The 25,835-nt window shown below is 40.0% G+C and overlaps 1 long non-coding RNA gene across 1 annotated transcript in view; it reads left to right on the top strand.

Moving 5' to 3' along the window:
- Positions 1-25,567, top strand: part of LOC123480623 (uncharacterized) — a 95,476-nt gene extending 69,909 nt beyond the window's left edge. Inside the window, exon 3 of the long non-coding RNA XR_006656708.2 lies at positions 25,268-25,567. This is a non-coding gene — a long non-coding RNA (uncharacterized lncRNA). The remainder of the gene's footprint in view (positions 1-25,267) is intronic.
- Positions 25,568-25,835: the final 268 nt, after the last annotated feature.

Genomic DNA, 25,835 nt, shown 5'->3' with positions numbered 1-25,835 from the left:
AAGAAATGGAGCCGTGCGCTGGTGCATCCCTGTGGGTCACAGTCCTTTCTCTTCCTGTCTTTTGTGTCCAGCCACATGCAAACACTCTAGCAGCGCATTTGGCTCACTGGTTTCGAGCTTTATGAAAATGCATTTGTTTGTGACTTGTATGCATTCCATGCCTCTCACTTGTTTTGCTGAACACTATTCAAGGCTCACTTTTATTGATGTACCATGCAATTTCCACGGCACCCCACAGAGCACCCAGAACCCACGAGAACCGTAGCCACGCGCACTCGTTAAGCTTTTGCTTGGATGGCCATTGGTGACTGCTGTCGTTGGGAGCGCCGCTGCCACGCGTGTTCCTATCCAGCCGCCCCGTTCCTAGGTGCGGGAGAGGTACAGGCTGCAGCAGAGCATATGTTCAACTTCACGTGCCAGGCAGTTTCCAAAGTGTTTGTGTCAATTCGCACAGGCACCGGCAGTGCGTAAAGGACATGTCCTTTTGTCTCACGTTCTAGGTAAAATTGACATTGACTCACTTTTAAATTTTTACATGAAATTCTAACCTCATTGTAGCTTTAAAGTATATTTTCTAATTACTAACGAGGATAAATGTGTTCTCATGTGTTTATGGTCCATTTGTTCTCTGTTTTGTAAAATTCCTGTTGATGGCTAGGGCAGTCTTTACTTTGGGTCGTTCAGCTTTTCCTTTTTGATTAATATAAACTTTCACACACCCTGCATACCAACCCTTATTGGCAGGTGCCTCTAGGTTGCTTGTTTCTCTATTCCCTTCATTGTGTATTTTAAGGAACAGAAGTTGTTAGTTCTAATATAGCTGCATTTATCATTTTCTGTATGATTTTATCTCTTATATCTTGTTCTGGACCTTTTCCTGTCCCAAGCTCATTAAGATACTATCCTAATTGTCAAGTTAAATGTTCATAGATGTTTATTTTATAAAGAGAGAGTATGTAGTATATTTGGAATTTAAGATTCACCTAGAGTGTGAGAAAAGGACCCTATTCTTTTCTTTTCAAATTAATGATGACCTTGCCAGTGTATTTACTGAATAGTCAGTTCTTTTGCCACCACTCTGCAGTGTCAGTCAGTTCAAAGTCATTTCTTTGTGCGTGGATTTATAAGCTGTTCTCTGTCTCTCTAGTCACTCATAGTCTTCATCTCTACACCTTACCTCTGTCATATTTGTGACACCCTGTAATGTCTTGATATTTGACAAGGCTAGTCATCTCACCTTTTAATTTTTCAGGTATGTTTCATTGTTTCCATGATGCCATTGTATGGGTTTTATTTTATTTTTTAAAATTTAATCTTTATTGTATTTTTTTCTATTACCATTTAGTACCATAAGGGGACTATGGTACTAAATGGTACCATAGCAATCACCCCACTCAGCAATCACCACACTCGAATTGAGCAAAAAGGAGAAAGCACTCATGGACATGTGGATTTTAGAATTAGCTTGTTATATTCCATTTTAAAGTCCTATTTGGATGTTGACTGGAATTATTGGGTTGGCCAAAAAGCCCCTTTAGTTTTTTTTCTGTAAAATAAAAGACGTGTTTTTCATTTTCACTAATAACTTTATTGATTTGGATATCTTGAGTACGTTGGTGGTCTCCTGCTATTGGCTTCTAGTGGGTATAGGCCAGGAGTGCTGCTAAACGTCTTCCGATGCATAAGACAGCTGCATAGTAAAGGGTTATTTGGCCAGAATGTCAATAGTACCAAGAAACTTCACAAACCAATTTTGACATATTCGATCAGTCACAGTACCTTCTTCATACACCACACAAATCTTTTTTTGCACGTCAGTTGCGTTTTTACCTTTCTTGAAGTAATAAAGCATGATATGCTAAAAATGTTGTGTATTTTCTTCCATCTTCAGTATTAAAATGGCTGCACAAAAATTTACCAATTTGGATAAATTTTTTTTAAAGCATGCTGATATCACAGCTGTCACAATGCAATCTAACAAAATTGTTTCGAATGAGTTAAAGACAACTAAGCACCACTAGAGCCATCGTACAGAAAAAACTAAAACTTTCTTGTCCAAGCCAATGCATTTACTGTACAAATCAATTTGAGAGAATTTGCATCCCAATGATTCTTGGTACCCCTACCAAAAAACATGATAAGCCTTTCCAAAGAGAGGGGATTTTTAAAAAGTTATCTTTCAATGAGGATGTATAATTATCTTCACACACATTTTGCAGACTTCCTGTTAGATTGATTGTTTTATGTTTCTTCTGTGGTTTAAAAATATCTTTATTAACATTTTAAATTGCCAAATATTATAAACAAACAAAAAGTGCACAAAACATGAAGTTCAACTTAATTATTTGGAATACGGACAACCACGTGCTCATCTGCCAGGTAAGATATAGAGTATGTGTAGCTCTCTGGAAACTTCCTGATGTGTCTCCCGGGCGTCGCTGCTGCCTACTGATTTCCTCGCCCCTCTCCTGTCTCTCTGTTCTTCAGAGCTGAGCATACGAAAAACATTATCTGAATTTGCTGCTCCATTTCATTTCTTCACTGCTATTCAGCCTTCTGCAGTATGGCTCATGTGGCTTTCCCAGCCGCAGTCACCATAATTGGCAGTGACAGTAAATCTAAGGAACATATTTTAAGTCTTATCATATGTTTTTTCTCAGAAATGTATGATACAATCGATCATTCTTTATGAAATGCTCTTTGTTGACCCCTATGATTCAAAACTGAATATATATTTTTTCCTACTTACTTGGCCACATTTTCTTAACCATTTTCTGCAGAATTCTCATGCTCTACCTGGTAGATTCTGTTCTGGGTGCTTCCTTTTTCACTGTAAATATGGGTAATCCTATCCATTCTAATTCTCTCCATTATGATTGACAGACTGATGACTCGCTCTCACTTTCAGTCTCCCGAGACTCAGGTGTACCTGCCACAGTGCATGTTCTGCAGGTCACTGGATATTCCTTGGGTGCTGGACACTCGATATCCCAAAGCAAACCCCATCTTTCCTGTAAAGGGCCAGATGGTAAATATTTTTAGATCTGTGGGTCCTAGGGTCTCTTTGGAACTATTCAACTCCTTGTCACAGACACCATGTAAATAAGTGTCACTGTGTTCTGATCAAGGCGTGTTTACAAAACTGGTTGAGGGATATAGTAACCCGTGGGCCATCATTTTGCAACCCCAGCAGTAGAGGAAATATTGAGGGGAGGTGGAAAATCTGTGAGACTCAGCCTGGATTAGAGTTCAGCTCTGTGTGTACCTTGGCCTCCCATGGAAAGGGCCAGGCATGAGGCATCAGATCCTGCACAGTGGGAAGCAGAGGAAGGAGACCCCCATCCTTGCTCAGCTTGGGTGACTTCACCAACCATGTGCCTTTGCCTGTCCAACCTCTACAATGATGCCTTTGACTTTCAGTCTGAAAAACAACTGGTTTAGAAAAGTAGTTTCTCTGGAATAATGGTTTCAATGTTTAGTTTACAAGAGCAAGATATGTTTGAGATCAATTTGGGCCCCTTCCAAGGTTGGTCTGCGGCCTGCAGTGGCATATCAGTGTTTATAAGGCGGACCTTCCAAATTATTTTAAACCAGAAATAGCTTGGTAACTGGGCGTTTCTTCACTGGAAGGACAATGGACAGCCTCGAGAAAAAACAAGCACACTAAGATCAGTCTGACCACTCCCACAGAATTTTAGTCAGTTCCAGGGCACGCAGCTGGTGAGGCCATTGCAAGGAAAGCAGCCGTTTGCGCCCTGTGCCTCTTCCTCCCCTGCACTCCACCTGTGCATCTCAGTCCTGTGTCCTCGGCACTGTGGTCTAGTTTGGGAGAGAAATGCCAATAAGAAATCTTGTACTAAATTTGTATTTTGTGTATAGCATATTTTTGAACACCTCCTCCCATGGTTTCTCTTGATGCAACAAGAATTATGCATGGCAGTATGGTGGGACATGTTTACCACGTTGTTTGACCCTCCCCATTCCGGTTACTCACTTGGGTCACACAGTGCTTTGGGAGTTGTCTTCAGGGGACATCATCGGAAACTGAGAGTTGTATGGACTTAAAACTTTAAAACAGTGAGCAAAAATTAGAAGAAGGGCTTTTAAAAATGAAGACTATTGTTACTTTTAAAATTTTAGGGTCACCAGGTGAGCTCATACAGGTGCTTTGGATTTGCTTTGAGAAATTAGTATTGTGTACATCTGAAGAGGTGCCTGAGAATCTTCCTCTTTTATTTGCCACTGCACACAGCTCCTGGGGAGTTGGTCCACAGACTTCACTTGGAGAGACACTGTTCCTACAGCCTACTTCTTTTGTGTCTCCTGGGCCTGCAGCAAATAGCTTATTGGGACAGAAATTGTATTTTACCTCTGGGTTGCCTCCAAAGTGCTCTCTGGGGTAGGAGAAATTTTATGATTTGAATTGTGCACTTCATTCAGCGTGTTGCCACTGGCTCACACGTTCAGTAAAAATACCATGGAAGCTACAGTCAAGAGGCAGATGCCTGGATCCTGCTGCTCGTGTGATAGAAATGATCATGTTCAGCAGCAAAACCCAGAGAGACTGGATGAAACCTAATCAGACAAGTCAGTTTCCAGAAATATAATCCATTCCTAAGAATGAAGAACAATAGTGTGCAAGTCATTAAAATCATTACATCAGTCTAGCATTGGAAGGAGAGGGTTTTATGTTTTGGTCTTGTTTTATATGCAGCCAGACCACTTAATCCTGTGATTCTCTCCACTGGCTGCCAAGACGACACCCTTAAGAATGAATTGAAATGACACATCATGAGTTTCACACTTGAAATGATTAGGCATATTTGGTGATAAAAGCTGAATTATTAATAAACAAATAGTCTGGAGACATATGCTATTGTTTTGTGGTTGAAGAGCTATAGTTATTTCCCCTAAAACTTCCCTTTCATTCTTTGAGTAATTGTTTAGGAAATATTTAGAAGAAATACGTGTAGTTCATCAAGTTGCAGTTTCCAATCTGTCCATCCCTTCTTCCCTCCCTCCCTCCCTTCCTGCCTTCCCCCCCTCGTCCTCTTCTCTCTCTCCCTCTCTCCTTCTTCTCACCTTTTCTTCTCTAAAATGTGCACAGTGAAGGAGCATCTTTGCTAGCTATTATAATGGCATGTGCTCGTGAAGTTCTTTCTCTGATTTGATCCTATTATTAACATAATTTTGAGCAGGTATTTTAATTTCTTCATGACCAATTTCTTCATTTTTATCAAGAGTGAGGTGACACTGGCCGTGCAGTTCAAGGCACACAGGCCAATGAAAAATCACAGAAACCTCAGCTGCATCTGAAGTACTGACAGGTGGGCACGAACGTGCCTGTCTTCGGTTGTGTTAATTCAGACTAATTGGTTTGAAATTGAGTATTATAGGTTTGTGTGAATCACCACTATGTTCCCAAGGAGGAGTGTGGCATGTGCCGGAGAAGAAGCCCCTTTTGGAGTTTTACGTCGACTTTAATGGTCCCTGACCAGGTTCCTGTTTGCTGCCCTAAAACTATATTAGTCACTTATGATTTCTAGCTCCTTAACAATGTTTAGAAAATATTTAACTGTACACCACACTAAAGAGGACACGGTGATTTCATTTTGGCAGCGCAGGCACAGTTGGTGCTAATTTCGATGCAAGCACATCTAAGCACAGATCTAAGCACATCTGTCTGTGCCTCTTTGTTTCTTTCTGATGCTCTCGGGAGACCAGCATCCTCAGGACCTGCCTTGTGGCCCCTCAGCCCTCCCATAGGTCTTGATGTACACCTGGCTGTGACTGGACGTTAGGTCCTGCTGATTTATTCTCGGAGACCTGTCAGGAGGAAGGTCATGGCTAGAAGAAGAAAACCTAGCCTGCAGAGAAATGACCGAATATCATCCAAGTCACCTTGATGGAATTATTTTGACTGGAAATTAACATTAACCTGTAGGAGGCAGAGCAAAGGGTCCCGGCCGAGGAACAGAGACCTGGCAGTGTCACCAAATGACCAGGGCAAGTCACTGAACCTCTCTGAACTTTGCTTTTTTCTGTCTGTGACTTGAGACAATAAAATGGACTTTTGCGTGATCAAATGAGATACTCTGCCCTGAAGTGTATGGCGAGCTGCGAAGTGCCCCCTAATGTCTGGAGTGCTATTCTTGGTGCTGAGTTCATGTTCGTTAGGTTAAGAACATTATGAATTGGAAACTTGGGTCTAAAATTGATTGGTTTCCAATGAGTGAAAGGTTAACTAGTATATTTTCAGCAAACAGCTTTTTTCCTCCAGTTTTCCTCTAGAGAATAATTTCTGCACATTTTTTTTCCTACCATACAATACCAAGCAGTCTGGTAGTGTTAATACTTTATGATCAGATGCGTTGTATGGTGAGTATTCTTTTATGGACCAAGTGTCAGCAGTTGAAAAAGCCAAGTCAATTTTATTTTATTGCTATGATATTATTTCTCTGCCTGTCACCCCACATCCCAGAGGTGATTGCTTATCTGGTTGGTGGGAATAATAGCCATGGCCACAGGGAAGCTTGTTAAGTAGCAAGGATAAAGTGCGCTCAGTAGCCCTACAAACAGTTGTTAAAACATTAATTGGCCTCTCATAGAACCTTGAGAAGAAATGATAAAACTACAAACCTCCTTCTTCTTTTCTAGCCTATCCCACATGGAGAACATGTAGCTCACAGGCTGGGAGGGTGGGGGCGAAGAAAGGTGCGAGAACTTGAAAGAGCTCCCCAGGCATTATGGTGATCCTTTTGTTAAGCCATTTTCCCTGCTCCTCCTTTTTATTGCTCCTTTCTTCTGTAGCTATGTTTCTACTTTAAAAAGTTTGTAAGACATAAGTTTGTATCATAAATCATGACATTCTTTCTAGTGAGAAAAAAAGAGAAGTATGATAAGCATTGAAGAAAATGAAAACTGTTAAAACCTTGGTTTAATACAAAGAAGCATAGTAGGTAAATATGCCCCTTCTATTAAAGTATTTTTGTAGTTTGTATTTTGCTGGGTTGAGGTCAGGAATGATAAATGCTAATGGATGGACTATTAAGAAAGATTATTAAGGAAGAGATGCAAGAAATAAGGATTCTGGCAGGATATGGTATGCGATATCTTCAGTTGCCTTGAAATCCCAGTGTGCCTTTTAAAAGATTTTCTTCCACCGCTCAAACACTTGCCATCAAAAAGCAAGTGGTGTATAAGCAGAGAATTCAGTGGGCACCACCAGGGCTGTGTGGACTGAGTTTTGTGATTGTGAGTTTTAGAAAAGAGCTTTTGGGACTAGAAGAATAAAAATGAAAGAAGAAAAAATGGTAGCACTATGGGGAAGGAACCAGAGGTTGCACCTTCCTGTTCATCCCATGAAAAATGGCATATCATTTACCTATGCTGATTTCAGTGACCAGGCTTGGGTCATGAAGTGCAGATGCTGACAAGGGTGGGGTTCAGTGCCCTGATGTTGAAGGCGGGGTTCATTGCCGAGATCCCGTGTTGGGTGCTGCAGGGGCAGGGACACTCCCTGAATCTCCATGAAGCATGGAGGGAAAATGGGTGTTTTATAAAATGGGATTTTTCGGAGAATTCTGGGTCATGGATACTGTGGGGATTTCACGCATGCTGTTTCTGTACTCGTTCTGTGGATCTGATGTTTGTTTTGTTGCTTTCTACTCTTTGAACTTTGCAGACTCTCATTTGAAACAAGAGGACATTGCTAGGTGCCTTGTGGTTTCTGAGCGTCTTGTAAAAGGCCCCTGGAACTGAATCGAGATGAACTAAGGGTGGTCAGGGCCCTCCTGTCATATGGTGCACTTCCACAGGAAGGCTCCAAGGAACTAACTGTATTTTTTATTGTTTCAGATAATTTAAAGTGACTTAAAGGTTATGTAAATTAGAGAAAATTAGAATATGATAAAATATTTGCAAAAGAAGCACTAGGGAAATGAAGTAAAATGGAGAAGGAGTAGGGATGAGATGGAAATGCTTATGTCAAAAGTCTCTCAGTTGCTTTGGTCAAGTGCTAAACGTGGCTTTAAAATTTCTAGTAGCCAATAAGGGAAGTTCAGTGACTCAATTGCAAGTGTCATTAAATAAAACAGAAAACTTCCTCAGGAGAATTACAATGTTAGGCATAATAGAGAAGCAATGAAGGGACTATTCTCCTTCCTTATTTTTTAAAAAATAAAATACAATGTTCTAGATTTCTAGTCTCCAAAATAATCCATTTGTTTATAACTTGGAAATCTCTAAATTCACTATGTGAGGTTCTGATCCCAAGACTATAGACTGACAAATTCTCATTCAGAATTGTAGAATCTTGTCCCCAGGTTGCTTTCTAATGGCAACCAGTGTTGTATTGCTCTAAAGTGAAAAAAAATTAACATTCAAATTTCAAGAAATCGTATATTATGGAATCTCTTCTAACCTGGGGTGATGAGCAATTTCTTTTTTTAACAGATTCAGCATTCCTCACCTGGACATTTACTCTCTGCCTGATGCTCTGTGCATTCATGTAAGACTCTTTGCAAGCAAGGGCTGCGTGACATATGTTTTGAATCAGATTTTCCCTAATTTTTATGTATGCCCTCTTGTTCCTTCATCTGCATTAAAATTCACAAGCAGACATGATCTATTCCACACCGGATTTCGTCTTCTATAAAATCCGTCTTTACTACCTTGTTTCACAGGTCTCTTCTGTAAGCATTTGTCTTCTTGGCATTTCTTTCTTTCACCTTTGACCTGAAATCAGGCATAGCTTTGGGTCTTTCTTTTGGCATGTCAATGGCTACAGCATCTTTCCGGCAAGGAGAAGAGCTAATCAAGTTGGCAGTCCAAGAGAGGTCTGTGCATTCTCACTCCTCAGGTTTGCAGCGCCTTCTCACCGTTGTCTTGGTGCCTTTTCTGATTTCTGTGGAGTTTTAAAAATCATCTCCCTGCACCATAAAGACATCTGGACGCTCAGAAGATGTGTCTGGTTGTATGATGTGTGTGTGTGTGTTTTCCTTTAAAAAAGGCAAATTCCAGCCCTCTGCTCATGTTCATTCTTATAAGATTGGTAAAATTCTTACTTTGAATGGAATCATTTTTTCCCAGAAAGGTAAACCTTTTGGAAATTTTGTTGGAAACATCTGTGTGACTTGTCTCCTATCCTGGAAAGTAGCCTGCTCATGCAATGCTGAGGGATTCATTTAATTTAGAGGGATGGGAGCTGGCTTTGCATTGCCAAGGGGTGCAGCCCCGAATTCTCCAGTCTTCTAAGAACTTCGGCCTTTGCAGCCCATCACTGAGGGGCAGACGATAGAGTTTTCCACTGTAGGGACATGTCCTGCTACTCAGGAGAGACAATGACTTAATGAGCAACTCTGTGATTTCTAGACTTCATTAGGGCTGGTAGATTAGTCAATGTAATTGAATAATAATTTGCTTAGCACCTACTATTTTGACTAGCATGCCTTTATTGTCCATGTCTTGTACTCACAGAAATGATGAGTAATAATTCATTCTTCATGTCTCTGAGTTCACAACCTAATAAGAAACTTTATAGACCAATTGGGAAAGGATGTATTGATTGTTTTAGTGTTGATCTTTAGAAAGACCTTTAGTGCAATGGAAGAAAACCATACAGCTCTCTTCACACAACAGTTCTTTACTTCTTTTAACTTTGTTTTCAAGTTCCGTGGTTTGAAACATGCTTTGTGGAGGAGGCTTACCAAATGTTTTGTAATATCTTTGTTCTCTCCATTTGTTCAAACATATAAAAATTCTTTTGCATTTGTAGAGAGAGTGGTTTATAATTCTTGGTTTAATCCCACTGCAAGTGGGTGGACACATTAAAAATACTTTGTTTTCCACCTTGTCTCCAGCTACTGTAGTTGCCTGATGACAATTTTCCGTTGTTCTTGAGTGGTCATCAGTGTAACTGGTAACTGGCGTACCAGTCCAGGACCAATTATTATTTGAAATGCCCTCTTGAGTGACTGGAGCTTTAAGCTGAGTCCTTTGGTGTTAGGAGTTGTTTTCTTTTTTATGCTAGTTAGGAATCCTGTTATTAATTATTAATTTAGTCATCTTCCTTTCTTGGCCCACTCTTCTATGTTTTTCTAAACATTATTAAAAGGAAGAGTAGTATTAGAATTTACACCTAATTTTTAATATGTAATTGTTTTTTTAGTATGCTTTCTAAACCTCTTCATGTAGTTGTGGCCATCTTGCTGAGTGACAGGCATTATCAGGAATGTAAGAAACCATGTAAGTGATAATTGGTGGAATAACGAGACCATAAGCATTGAACAGGAGTGGGGAAGCTACTGCCAGTGAGTCAAATCTGGTCCACCACTAATTTTTGGAAGTAGAGTTTTGTTGTAACGCAGTCACACCCGTGTGTTTACCCGTTGTCTATGACTAATTTTGGACCACGATGGCAGAGTCAGGGTGTTGCAGTAAACAACGTATGACATGCAAAGCCTGAAATAATTACCATCCGATCTTTGCAGAAGAAGTTTTGCGATCGTTGGTGTTGAGGATGGCTCCATTTCACTATGGGATGCCCAGTGCAAAGGGGAAGGCAGAGTTCATTTTGTTTTTCTTGCAATATCTGAATACTTAATTGTCTTGGGCAAAGTAGGACATGTGAAAACCTCCTGATGTCATTTACAAAGTCACTGATTTTATGTAAATGAATATATAGGGTGGGGCAAAAGTGGGTTTACAGTTGTATGCAAAACATAGAGTTTATTCCTGTATTAGCATTTATTAATGATGTATTATTTTCCATAGGAACAACTTTAAACCTTCTTTTGCCCCACCCTGTATCTCAAGCTTATTATAGCTTGCTGTAACAAGTTGGTCAGCTCTTGATGGAGCACCTTATTAACCCATTAGCTAAGAAGATACTGAGCATGTCTCATATCATCTGTAAAGGGGAAAGTAAGACACCAAAATCACACCCACTTGAAGAAACCAGCACCGTTATGGAGAAAGGCTGCCTGGACCCGAAAGCACCTCAGTGGTGACCACATGCATTGTGTCCCTGTCACACACGGAAGAGGTTCGTTTTCCCCCTAAATTCTGGATCTAGGCCTCTCTTTTCCAAAGGCTAATATTTGGATGTGACAAAATCAGTGGAGAATAGCCTGAAATCAAGGAACGATAGTGAGCTGGCCAGACAGTCAACAAGCTTTTGAGCTTATAATAATAAATAAGCCGCAGTATAAGCCTGGATGCACCACCAGAATGACCCCCAGTCCTGCCCTGTTCTTTCACTGCTGGTTCCTTCAGGCTCTTGCCCTGGCAGACTCCCGCGGGTCGTTCCTGACATTCCGCTCCACACTAGCTCCGCCTGGGGAGCCGTTGGCAGCTACAGAGGAGCTCCCGATGTGTATATGTTTGTGATATTTTAGTTCTTTTGTGACAAGTCATTGAATCTGTTTGACAACCTGAAAGTAACTAGGCTTTTCTAAGAGTTGCCGATTTTCAGGGATGACGTATCTGTGGATTGTCACCCTTGTCATCAATTTTTTCCTCCCAGTACTACGGCTTGAACGTGTCTGACTGAGTCAGACCCTGAAGCAGCTCTAAACTGGTCATAACTATTTGGAACAACATTCAGTGTGCACGTCTGTACGGCGTGTGTTTCAAAATGGTGGCTAAGACATGGAGGCGATCAAACCCTTCGAAAGAGGACTGGATACAGAAGATGCTGTGGGACACTACACAGCCATCGGAAAAGAGGAAATACTGCCACTTGCGACAGCACGGGTGGACCTTGAGGATACCATGCTAAATGAAATTAGTTCGAAAAAAACCAAGAACCACATGCTTTCACGTATATGTGGGATATACAACTGAAACTCATAGACACAGACAGTGTGTGGTTACCGGAGGGAAGGGGGTGGTGACATAGTAAAAGGTATGGTGACAGAAGGTGATGTGACTTTGGGTGGTGGGCACACAATGCAATATACAGATCATGTATCACAGAATTGTGTACTTGAGACCTATATAATCTTATTAACCAATTCACCCCAATATATTTAATTGAAAAAGGAAACAAAGGATATATCTATTGAATTCTAATCCTGAACTATTTTAATTATGTTTTTCTTTTTTGTATGTATAGATATCAAATAATTATGGCTGCAGGGAATATATTTATTAATTTCTTACATGGTAATAGGAAACACGTTCAGGGAAAGGAAATCAGGGAGTAGACCCTTTGTTTACTGCTTCACAGAGGTCTAACAAAGTCTAACCTACTTATGGGTTCCGCCGCCAAGTGCAGTCTGGTGGTTATCACAGGACAGAAGTAAGGGAATTGATTGTTTTGGCTCAAGTCTTTAGGGAGTGTTAAGTATAAGATTACATCAAGGGGGTATAAACTTTAGAGGATGTGGATAAAAAGAGTTGAGAAAGTACATATATTCCACATATTCTACATGTAAAATTGTAACCATATCATAACGGAAAACATATGTGGTGCCATTGGCTTGAATTGCATTACTGAGCGTGCACGTGGGTGCTTTTCTCCAGCATCTTAAATAAGGGCCTGCGAGTCTGAAGGCTGTTTCCAGAGTGTGTGTGTCAAACCAACCTGATGATTAAAATAGTATCGGAAAATAAGAAACGATTAGAAATCTGGGAGAAAACACTGTCATACAAAACTTGGACCTTAACTAAATTTGGAGGTAAATTTCAATAATAATTCAGCTGGCATTTAAGTACTTTTGTCAAAATGTGCACATCATGCTAATCTTGTTGTCTGGATATGATTATTATGACAGACTGTAAGGTCATTAAGAAAATTAACATATTTCAGGTGCATTATTCTCCTGGCACAGTGCCATGGGGGAAATGTGTTTATTCATCTGATACCAAGAACAATTTAATTTAATTCAGATGCACAGGATAACACCAGGTTCAAAGCACTGGTGGCAGTTTCCTCTGTTGGCACCAGAAAACAAAGCCTGAGCTTTTAGCAATGTTTTAGCAAATCACAAATCTATTTTGCAGAAGTATTTTCAACTTTAGATTCCACCAACATAGTGAATAAGCAGTGTAGCATATTTTTGGGGTGGTGGTTTGAATATTTTTTTTGCAGGAGAATATCATGTATGATTTATGAAATTTAGGTTAATTAATTTATATATGTACTTATACACATTTTTCTGATTTATTTATTAACAATGAAAAATTTTGTTTGTCTGTTATATATCAATATCTGATTTTAGATACACATTGATGAGATAAATATCTCCCAAATTAAAATACCTTTTATTTTCAGTCTGCTCTAAAAAATAACTTTTGTCAATGAAAAAATATTTAAAAAATGTTTTACCTTCCCAATTATTTGATTGTCTTGTTTAATTCAGAAATTACTTATTTGGAGTATTTTGGAAGAGACCCAAATATTTAAGTTTGAAATGTAGCAAATTTTTTAAAAAAAATAGGAAATATGAGAAATGCTGGTGTTCTTCCTAAATGAAACAGTGTAAAATTAAGACTGTATCTTGATTTAAGATGAACTCATTCATGAGATTTTCAAAGTAGTTTTAGCTTTTTAAGTCTTTTTAATTTTACAACTGAATTAATGTTTCTCATTCGAAATGCTTTTAAGATTCTCTTTTTAGTTATTTTTCCAATCTTTCACAAGACAGAGAACTTGGCATTTACAACATGGCACCGTGTTCCTGGCTATAAGGAATAAGCCATACGTTCCTATAGCACACATTTTTCCCTAATGAAGCATGTGTAGGAGTGCCAGAATGAGTATACCTAAATTATTATACATTTTTTCTAAAGCAAGTCTATTTTTAATTATTTTAAGTCATTTTTATCTGCTTAGTCTCATATTATAGTGAATGGCAGTTGGAAAGAAAAGAGAAAACTATTCAGCTGTAACTTGACTTTCTCTAGTTTTCACTGCTGAGTGTGTGTGTGTGGGGGGGGGGGGGAGATTGCCTTTAAAAAAAACACAGGTGCTTTTTAAGTTAGTAATTTTGCATCACAAGGTGTTCATGCATCATACTGAAGCCTGAAAAATGTGATTCAGAACTATAATCTTCTTTCCCTCCCTTGTCTTAAAGCTCTTGATGAAATCCATCCAATCCTCTTCCTATTTCTGCTTGCGCTGCCAGGATGCAACTACTATTCAGTGGAATACGGGCCAAGTCTAAGTGTTCGTAATACTCCCCCACCCCCTCCGGCCAATTTCTTCATAAAACGTCGTGAATATCAGCGAGTTAGTCCTTAAATAGCAATTCTATTACAAAATGGTTTGGGAAATTGCTGACATTTCTGCTCTCTAAACAAATTTACATAATTTTAACATCAGGGCTTATTTACCCAAATCGTATCTTTATATTCTTAATTAATAGTCTGTCAGAAAAATGCATGTGTGTGTGTGTGTGTACATATATATATGTAGTTTACTGTGAATCTTCAGCATTTTGAAACAGAATGAGAAATTTTGTGTTTTTTTAAAAGCCGAAGCGGCATGAACACTGAGGACACGCTATTATAGGCTTGAAATAAGGGGGTCTTCATTCATTCAGGCTGCTCCTGGCGATCCGTGTGCTCAAGCAGAATCCAAGGAAGTTGTTGCAGGTTTTGAGGGCCGTTGCAGGAGACACAGCAGCCGACTGGAAGCCGCTGAATCCTTGGCCCGTAGGCTTCATTAAGCACAGCACCGCTGGCAATGAAAACGAGTAAGGGGCCACATCACCTTGTCATCTCTACGGCGTGGATCTCCATAGCTGCGGCATTGGCTAGTCCTCCAGAATATCTAAAAACAGGAATTAGATGGCTTTTTTTTTCCATTCAAAAAACAGAAAAAGAAAGGGAAACCCAAGGGAGCTAATGTCTACCACACACTCACCACATGGCTTTGCTGTGCATATCTTTCTTTGGGCAGAAAGAGCGCCTGCCCAGAGGGGCCAGGCCTTAGGAAGGCTGGTCACAAATGACCAGGCACATTGAAAAATGTGCCTGATTCTTGAGGCTCACGAAACAAAAATCCTTGATTGATGGAATCAACAGTGGATAGTTGAGATTTTGTCAAGTTTAAAAGAGAGGCGTTGGCTACCATTCTTTGAATTTTTCTAAAAGAGTTAATAAGCACATGTAAACAAAAAGTAATAAAAAATGATTGAACTATGTAGAGGGGAAAACAAACTATTATCTCTCATTTGGTAAAGAAGTTCCTGTTGAGGAAGTTTCCTGAAAGGTTCTGTAATATACTTTTGCATCTGGTAGGATCTGATTTTATTCATTACTTTTTAAAATGACTTGTAATTCCAAATATTTAGTTGTTCAATAGGTTTATCTTTTTCTTACATTGGTTTTACGTATATTTTTCTCCCTCTGGCATCTCAATATTCAGTGATTTTTTTTGAACAGTATAAATAGCAGTTTTTGATCAATGCATTCTCATGATTATACCTGATTTACATATATTAATTCTCAAGAAGAGATTTCATTCTCAAAATTTTTCAGTGTCCTAAACTCAAAGATATTTAAAAAATCACGAACTATTTGTTACATGATAAAAGATACATCTTTTTTGGGCTTGCTCTCCCAAATGGGGAAATGCCATGTCCTATTTCTTTAAAAAATGCTAGTTCAACTAAATTGACACTTCTATTTTCCTCCTTCTCCCCTTCTTTTACTTCCCCTTCTTCTCCTTTTCCTTCTCCCTCTCCCTCCTCTTCCCCTTCTTCTTCTTCTCCTCCTCCTCTTCCTCCTCCTCCTCTTCCTCCTCCTCCTCTTCCTCCTCCTTCTCCTTGTTCTTCTTTGGAAACCTCCTTCTCAGAATTTTATGCAGATATACAAATGTGAAATGGGAAATGATGTTCTAACATTAAGGCAGCATAGGTTTTGGTTATATTCCATCCAAAACAGATTAGTTAGATATTGTTATTTGGACAAACTCAATTTCTGGGCAGGTCAGTAGGTTGGTAGGACTCACCGAGGCCCCCGTGTCTCCTTGAATGTTTAATATGTTTGCTTTTTAGAAGCAAATACTCTAGTCTTAGTTTTTGTTTTTCAAACTATATTGTCAAATAAAATAGAAAAGTATTTTAATTTTAATTGTGGTTAAAAGCAAGAGACCCCATTTGGCTCTATTAGGACATATTTAGTGTTTGAGACTCAGATCATCCTCCCTGACACTTGAAAATTTAAATTTCTACACATTTGCATATAATTAGCACAATTAATTACTTCCAGTGACCTGTTTGAATATGTATCAAAGCGAAATGTTCTTACATACCCCTGCATATACCTACCCCTACATATACATAGCCCTGCACATATATATACCCCTACATCTTACTTATAGCATTATTGGTAATATTTGAGTTATTTTATTCCCATTTCTGCATGTTTTGATTCAATGTATTGAGGATAGATAAAATTTTAATGTTTTGATTGAAAAATTGAACTTGTGAAGATAGATAACTTATTGATAGGAGTAATAAATTAACAAACAGGGAGCTGTTTCCCCTGCTCAGTGAAATGATTTTAGGAACACCATGCATTGAATTATCACTTCTAAGTAGGTTTTCTTTTTTTTTAGGTCTCCCAAAGAAAAATCTTTACTGTTCCACAACTTTATTTAATTCCAGTTGCAAGTCCAATACTATTGGGGCTGGGGGCAGACATTAACCTTATTGCACTCGCTTCTTCAGTGGGAAGGCCCCGGGTATACTTTGGGGTGGTCTGTCTACCCGATCACCCAGAAAACCATCCAAATCTCCGCTGGTCCTCTGTCACCGGCCCATATGAGCCATGGCTTAGCCTCTTCTTGTTTCTGTTACAGCTCCCAAAGTGTCTAAAATGTTATAAGATAAAAGAGAATGTAGAATGCTCTTGGATGGTGAGAAAATTAACATGTAAAGCAGTCCATGCCCTTTAAAAAGGAGTCTTTGGGGCAGCCGCCCAGGGCATGCTGTGGTGGGCAACCGTGATTTCAAGGATCTTAACCACTAGAGGTCTTGGTTTCCCCATCAGAATGTGTTCTGTGCTGTTTTGAAAACATAAAAATAAAGAAAATAGGAAGATAGTGCTAGGGTGTCATGCATACGGAAATGTGAACATGGCCCTTGGTTAAGACACTGTCTTATGTCTTTTATGCTTTAAATTTAGTAGTGCAAATAACAAATAAATTAAATTTAATTCATTGTTCAGAAATAATGACTATTTAAAAAGTTAATAGATCAAGGAGCTGAGGTCCAGGGAGGCTGCGTGATTTATTTGACCTAAATCATAAGTTTCTTTGTCGAAGGGCCAGAACCAGATAGAGGCTTTGGTAATCATACCAGTGTGTTGTCACATCAGTGAGACGTTACTGTTTTAATGTTTACCAATGGTTGAGTCCCCTAAATCTGCACCAACGGATCCTTTGAACATGTGAGGTTATGTGGCAAAGGGGAATTAAATATGCGGGTGGGGTTAAGGCTGTGCATCAGTGGAACTGGTGATAGAGAGTGGCCTGGGCTCTCCAGGTGTGCCGCATGTAACTACAAGGCCCTTAAATGCAGAAGAGGGGGGTAGGAGAGGCAGAGTGACGCCACGTGAGGACTGAACTGGCTACTGATGGCTTTGCGTGAACATGGACCGAGGGTGCCAGGAGTCAAGAGGTGTAGGCAGCCTCTAGAAAGGAGGAAAGTGCAGGAAACGGATGCTCTCCAAAGCCTCAGACAGATGGCCTGCAGACACCTTGATTTCGCTCAGTGAGGCTCAGTGACCTCAGAAGTGTAAGTAAAACACTAAATCTGTGTTGTTTTAGACCACAAAGTATATGGCACTTTGTTACAGCAGTAATCAGAAACTAATACAAGTTAGAAACGACTGTAACATTTTAATTGTGACGGGAACGGAATGATTTCTACAGCTGAGGAATGCAGGCTCTTGTTAAAGGAATCTTAAGAACACAAATGAATGTGTATGGCCTCTTCCCCTCTTTTAGGGTCCACAAATGGGGTGTGTGCCTCTCCCAGTTCTTTCAGACCAATGTGCATCGTGCAGCCAGCAGATATTTATCCACAACTGGAAATTAGCACACTTTTGTGCTGGTATCTCCTGCTAAGTTCTGTTAGAAGTAGTGTGGGTTGTTAAATGAGCATAAGTTTCTACTCTTTCTATCAGTTCGTTTCGTGCCTTAGGAACTTTATTTCTTAATTTCTTCCTATCTGTGAAATAGGAGTAATGCTACTCATACCCTAGAAAGGTTGCGATTTCTCTTTGAAAACTTGATGTGGAAGAGAAATGCATCTGCCTGTTTATTTTTTACAATAGACAGAGCTACTCTATAAGAAAGTCTCCAGGCTTTGATCTTGTTCATTGACAAACTGGTTTTCAAGAACTACATTGTTTTCTTCTCCTTTGTTTGTGCTCACACACTTAAATTTGCTGTATTTGGGATTATTTGGGTTTGCTGCCATTTTCCTGACAGCTAAAGGCCTGTAGTAGTGACCTCCCGAAAGCATTGTGGCGATAATAGCTTTCATCCTTTGTTTCCTGGGTCCCTCTCAGCAGTCACGCTGAAAGCAGTTTTATTAAGACCAGGCAGATTTGATTTCTTGGAAAGATTCCTGGGAACATTGTCACATGAACTTTACCAACGTCTGTATCTGATAAACAAGGATCTTATTCAGCTTCAAGCCAGAGGGCCCGTCCGCTAGCGCAGCTGGAGAACAGGCCGGCACCACACAATGGGGCGTCCTCTCGTCCTTAGCTCATCACGGAGGCTCATTAGTTCTCTTGCAGGAGTCACACCAAATGGTGTCACCAGATTAAGGACTGACCCTGTGGTGCTTTGCAATTGTGACTTTTTGTTTTTCAGGTAGCCCGGCGTGCAGCTTTTTCAGTTGAACCTCAACTGTAGTTTAACTAGACACCTGCCTTCTTTTTAGGTCTGACATGGGGACTAGAAACCTTAAAACGATAGAGGCTCATTGCTCTCATGTTAATGGATAAAGTTACAAATGACAAATTGCCAGTAAGAGTCAGTGCATGGACATATGATGTTACTTATTAAAAGAAATGTATAAATTTGTTAATGGCCAGGAGATTCTACTATGTAACTACTACTTTATTTGGATGCCTTTCAAAGATATGCTGACAACTTAATGGAAAGACATTGTTGTATAATAAAGCATTTGGCTGAACTTTGTTCCTGGTTCCTGGAATTTCCCAAGCAATGGGAATGTCTTTGTCACTAATGGTGGACACCTGGAGCCACACTTGCGTTTATTATGCTAACAAGGTGACTCATAGTAGAACTGAGGTGGTTTCAGCATGGGGTCTGGTTTTGGTGGAAAGACCAAACCATGTGACTAGAGGGTTTGGGCTTTGAACTCCTTAATACAGTCCTGACCTCTGGGCACTAGGGAGCAGAGGGGAGCTGGAGATTCAAGGTGAGGTTTAAGTGCGGACAGGTCAGAGGCTGAGGAGAATACTGCTCCTGTTCCCCTTCTGGCCGCCGTTGAGACTGTGCCTCCCAGACCTCCAGGGCCAGGGTGTGTCCTTGGCAGAGAGCACCACGTGCCCTGCTCTGACGTCCATCCAGACCTTTTCACAGAGCCCTGCTTCCCACAACAGTGCTTGGGCCTGTTCCTGGCAGACACAGTGTTCTTCTGACGAGTGCTATGGCTTCGACTCCCTGTCGGGACGTCTTTGAACTGAAAGCCGGTCTGGATGCCCCCATCCAGCCTTCCTTCTGTGTCTCCTTCCCCCAGAGTGAGGCTTGGGCGTCTCCCGGCCTCCCCTGCTTCGCTCCCCATTTTCTCACACAGGCATGCTCCTGAATAAAATCCTTATATGTTTAATCCCATCTTGGATTTACTTCTAGAGGGTCTAGACTAATACTTCCTGTATTTCAATAAAATTCATCAGATTGGAATTCTCATAAAGGTCTAACACAAATAGGATTTTGAGCATTTTTAAATTTCTTTGACCTTTAAAGTAATGATTCCAGGTGGTAGCTTTAAGCCTTTGTCCATTCTCTAAAGGACTCCGATTACACCCCTGAGATGGCAAGTGTCACTCCTGATCATGTTTCGGCTCAGCCTAGTAGAGTTTATCTCTCTGTCTTTTTTTTTTTTGGTTGACTAACAACTAAAGCCATTATCATCACCCATTGCACATATTGTAGCTCACATAGTTTTAAGTGACATCGCGGTCATTAGCATGTTTTTTACGTTGGTTGCTCTGAAATGGAAGGTCAGGTGATAATGTGTCAACATCTTCCTTGAAGCAATGCAGGTTAGCCCAGTGTCTGACGGGACACAAGCAGCCTCCCGTGTGGGTTTCATCATAAACAAAGCCTGAATGAGGTAGATTTATTTACCAATAAAAACAGTTTCTCTTTAACTGGGAAGTTTAAACAATTTTCATTTTGCTAATCTGCCTAGAGTTTGCAGGAGAATTTTGGACAGATTTAAGAAACCAAATTCCCTCTTCTAATAGTTTTTTTTTTCTCATGACTGTTATATTTTCCTTAGTGTTAGTAGAATATCCTCATTTTCCTTTCTTCTGGATTAATATGTGGATCAGAAATGTTGCGATGAATCTCAGTGAGAGGGTAAATGAGTATTTGAGAACATGTAACATTAGAAAAGTCCTTAGAGATTCATTGGGTTCAAGAAAGAGAATGACCATTTATGAGAAAGAATTCATGAAGCCACTTTTAGTTCAGTAGTTAGCTAAAGTCAGTGCCTTAGTCGATTGCCAGGAAATGGATACAGCAAAGTCAGAAGTCTACCTTATGGTGTAAAAGAGAAAGTGGTTGTACTTCCTAACACTTAGCTGCTAACCACTGAAATTCTCTAAGTATTGAGAGCTGGTTAAAAGCTGTGAGAGTGAATAACAATAAAAATTAAAAAAAAAAAAGCAGCGAGAGTTTGCTTCCAGTCCACAGGTCAACAGTTTGGTTCTGTGTTGCTGGAGCAACTCTGATTTTTTTGAGTATTCTTCATATTAATAGCATATTGGCCATTAAGAGCAGATCCTTACTGGTCCTATAAAATTGTTCACTAAAGAATATAAGTTTTAAATATAAAAAATTGTCTTGTTCTATTACTTCAGTGGGTAGTATCCATTTCCTTATGCTTTTCATGCTTTTTAGTGTCCAGGTTTGCATTACTGGTGGCATGCTAGTGCAGGGTCAACACCTGAGCAGGCACGACTCCTTAAATCTTGCACCCTGGGTGCCTTGCTTGCCTCAGCCTAGTCCCAGTGCTTCCTGTCTGTGATGTCACTATTTTGCAGGATCAACTGTCTGAAGGACGGTTTACCCTGCACCAATGCATCTCGGTTCCGTGACTTGACACGCACCTCTTCCTTTCCTTCACTTGTTTTTGTGGTCACATCATAAACCTTGTTACTACTAAAGCCATTTCTAAAACAGATGTCAAGGATCCCATTTTTCATTAGCTCTACTAACTTGAAAGCTCACTGCCTTTGGTATCCTTACTGGATAAATTCTAAGTCTAAATGAGAAATGTACTGTTACTTTCTCCATGATGCACTCTCTCGTATTTATTTTTCCCCTCACCATGCTTAGAGTCTATTACTAAAATCATTCCCTTGCATGCATCCATATTTCTCCATCATCTAGATTTACCAAACTCCTGGTGAAACTCAAGTCTTCTGGCCTATACCTATAACCACCAGATGAACATATTGAAAAAATTGACCAACAATCAACCAACATAAAAGCCAGTGGACTGGTATTTTTCAAGCTTTCCCTCAGCTCGAATTGTTCTACTATGTATCCTTAGTCAATTTTTCTCCTGTGCTTGGACATGTATTTTACTGTGTCTCCTTCTTCTCAAACCTTCAACACCCATTTCTTATTCTTCACTGTCAGCTAATAAAGCAATCAGAACACAAACCTCATCTTAATTTATTTCCCTCTAATTTATTAATTCTCCTACATTTGTGCTCATATTCTCAGTCTTCCATTATGATGGATGAACTACCTCAGAATCCAGTTTAGACCAACCCTTTGTTGGACCCCCATCTGCTTACTCCCAAATTTTACCCCCAAATTATCTCCTCTCTGTCATGCATCATTAATTTCTTCTTTTTACTGAATCAGTCCCAGTAGCATACCAATATGTCATAATAATTCTGATCTTAAAAGTTACTGAAACCTGTCTTTGACATCTACACCCAGCTGTTTCATATTTTTCTCCTTCCCTTTATAACAAAACCCCTTGAAAAGTGTTATACATGTACCGATTTTATGCTTGTACTCAGAAAAAACAGAATGAGTATTATAGAATAAGGAATTAATTAGGAGAATTAAAGGGGGTGAAGCTGGGAAATAAAGTGACAAAAAAGAGGAGTTGAGGGAGCACAGAAAAGTCACAAATCATTCTCCTGAAACCTCGCTGTGAGTGCGCAAGTCAGAGGCTTCCGGAAAGCCAGGCAGTTCTGGCTGCCGGAGTGGGGCCATGGAGCAGAGCTGAGAGAGGAGGCGTAGACACTGTTGCCGTGATGTTGGTCAGCAGAGCCGGCGCAGGGAAGAGCAACAGGTACAATCAGAGCAGAGTGGGGAGAAGCGGGGTGAGTACCGGTTCAGGAATTCTGTGCCTGTCTCTCACCACATCGGACTCTGATAACCTTCAGAGAGTCACGGCTACTGCTTCATTCTGCAGGCAGATTTCTCTCTGACCCAGAACCACACAGATGGAATACAGTTCCAGCAGCACACCGGAATCACCACTGAACAAAAGGGCCGCAGCACTCATTGTATTCACTTTTCCTGCTTTCTATGATTGCCTTAATTCATTCTTATCAAGATTTTACCCCCCTATGTCATTAAATCAGTTCTTATAAAATTTACCTGTGAATTCATATCATAAAATTCAATAATTTTTCACATATTGTGTCATTAACCCTGTAGCTACATATGGTGCAGTTCTTGGAATATTTCTTTCTCTTGTATCAGGGACACACAGTCAGTCTCCTGTGTTTCTTCCTTCCTTATGGGCTGAACCTTTCCATTTCCCTTTGCAGGCTCTCCCTCCTCCTGACCCCTCTACGTGGGAGTGCCCTAAGCTTAGTCCTCACCTTCTTATCTACCCACTACCAGTCTACTGATGATCTCACCAACTCCCATTGTTTAAATGTCATGTACATCCTGATGACACCCATATTTATATTATTACCCCTAACCTCTCCCATAAATCTAGACTTGTATAGATACTTTCCTACCTGATACCTCTAACTCAGTGTCTAATAACATCTCCAATGTAACACATCCAACCAAGCACTCCTTATCACCCTCCTCAAATCTGATATTTAGTCAGTTGCTAAGACTAAACAGTTCCAGGTCATCCTTAGTCTTCTCCTCCCCTTACTCTCTATAGCCAATCCTTACTTTAAAGATATTCCCTGTAATTTGGTGATTTCTGACTCCCCTCCCTTCTACTGACCTACTGTAAACCAGTACCACCCTTCAGCTAGGCCTATTAATAGCCTCCTAAAATGTTCTCCTGTTTTCACTTTTGCCTTTTACAGTCTCTTCTCCACAGAGTCAGAATGCATTTATGGAAATGTAGGTGGGTTCCCACTCATAATGGGTTCCCGTCACACTCTACTTGCAGGATTACATAATCCTACCTCATCTATCCTTTTCCTGCCTTTAAGGGATAAATTTTCTACTGAGCTCTCTTTGGTGTTCTTGGCTCTTACCATCCTGACACTACATGATACTCCTAAAAAATATCAAGGTCATGATTATATTTTGTTTTTCCTCTCTCTTGAAATTCGCTACTCTTGCTCAATCCATCCTTGAAATTTCTTCTTTGTTTGGGTCCTGGAATGCCATCTCTTCTACTTTCCACTTATCTCTTTGGGCACTCTTCTAAAATTTCTTCTGATCTCTTAAGTATGCCTATGGTAGAGCAAGTGCAGAAGATGCTGAAGCTGGGTCTGTCTGGAACAAGGTAGATCCTTTCTTAGTACATGAAGCATTACTTTGAGAGGATAAGGTTGGGTTGGGTGAGGAAAGGCACAAAGATAGATGAGATTTTTCAGGAACTATTTAATATTGTAAATGCTCTCTCATTTATATTGGGTTGGCTGCAATTACTGTGGGAAGTACAATACCAAGTGAGCTCCAGAAATCATGAGAAATCTTGGGTGACCTACTGAATTTCTATCCCAGAAATGTTTATGATGCATAGAATAGGGTCCAAGAAATACACCTTAGGGTTTTAATGATATTCTTACGCAAATAAGTGCTTCAGGTGCCAGGCAAGTAACCTTGTTCTCTGTTCTTAATAACAGTTATCATTAATACTGCAAGCTTTTAAGGGCTGTACAATTGGGTTAAATAGTTCAACCTAAGATACCACAGGCTGGGTGATGGTTAAACACATTAACATTAACCTAGCCAGGTAATAGTCTTACATTTTATCACATACTTTTTGGGCTTAGTTAACATCAAGGAAGCTTAGCAGCAAGGGGTGAATGATGTGAAGATTTCATTTACTGTGGCAAGACTGATAGTAGAGGTAAATAATAATTGTGAATCTAAGGCAGATCATATTTATTTATTTATTTATTTATTTATTTTTGGTGGGTTCCCAGAGCTAAGAGGGTTATGGCAGTTGTCTAGTCTATGGAAATGAACTTGACTTTAGAATCAAAAAAGGGGAACCTCTACTGTAGCAGCCACCGTCTGGGCCATTACATACTCCGGTGCAAATAAAATTAATTCTGTTTTCATATAACACTGGTAAATGCCATTTCTCATAAAGATAATGTTTTAAGAGATGAAATTTCATGCTTTGAAAAGATGACTGTGAGTCTTGGAAGTTATTCAGTAGACTCTCTCTCATAATGTGAGCTGTCAACGGTTTTATGGCAAACACAGTGGAGTTCTTATCTCTGCAGATGCACGTCCTGCAGCGTTTTTCTGGCCACTGTGACGGCAGAGGCGGCAAAGCCTCGGCACATGAGCAGCATTTTCCTGCTGTGGTCTTGCGGTCTAATACCAACGCATTTTCCCACTGGAAAGCCAGTAGATTTTCGATCATGTTCCTAAGTTTGTATTCTAAGGGATGTCTAACCTATGGTTGTTTTAATTAAATGACCACATTTTCCATGGGATTAAGTGCCTGAATAATGAAGACTTACAGGACTGAATTTTAATGAACCATACATTAATAGGAGCAACGGTGGTGGGGGGGGGACATGCGTGATTTTACATTAAGTAAAATCTTTTAGTGGTACATGTTTTACCTCTTCCCCTTTTTCCCAGAGCAAATAATGGGAGTTCAGCACAGCAGAGGACCAACCAGTGGAGCCTCCAGCTGCAGGCCTCAATGCATGGGAAAGAGCATCTTCAAGATTTTTTTGTTTGTTTTGGACTTTGGAGTATGAAAGGCGATTCTGGGGATGGAGTAATGTTTCTGGAATAATGATACTGGCTGGCTGACTCCTATTCTGGCTGGATGAGGACCACTTGCCATTTTTTTCTCCCCACATGTCAGGTATGCTTTACAAGAGCTATGTGGGCCTATCAACCCATCAATATTGATAGTCATGGGGTATCTAATGGGAAAATTGTGTACAACCACTTTAAATTTCAACACAGAAGAGCTTGTGCAATCTCTTTTCCTTTTCTAGTATCATCATGATAGCCTCAATGTCAAAAATAATTAGGCAAAAAGGGGAAAGAATATATCTTGATTTGTACTCCAGAAACATTCCCGAAGCTATGGTTGTTGAACTAAAAATAAACTCTCTGAAACTGCAGTACGTGTCGTGCATACCGCTGTCAGAAGTCACTACATTTAGTCCCAGCTGAGATCACTTAGGTGTTTTAT

This window comes from Desmodus rotundus, chromosome 9, assembly GCF_022682495.2.
Source record: "Desmodus rotundus isolate HL8 chromosome 9, HLdesRot8A.1, whole genome shotgun sequence".
Lineage (NCBI taxonomy): Eukaryota > Metazoa > Chordata > Mammalia > Chiroptera > Phyllostomidae > Desmodus > Desmodus rotundus.
Note: the sequence above shows the minus strand (reverse complement) of the source record. Positions and strands in the feature narration are given on the sequence as shown.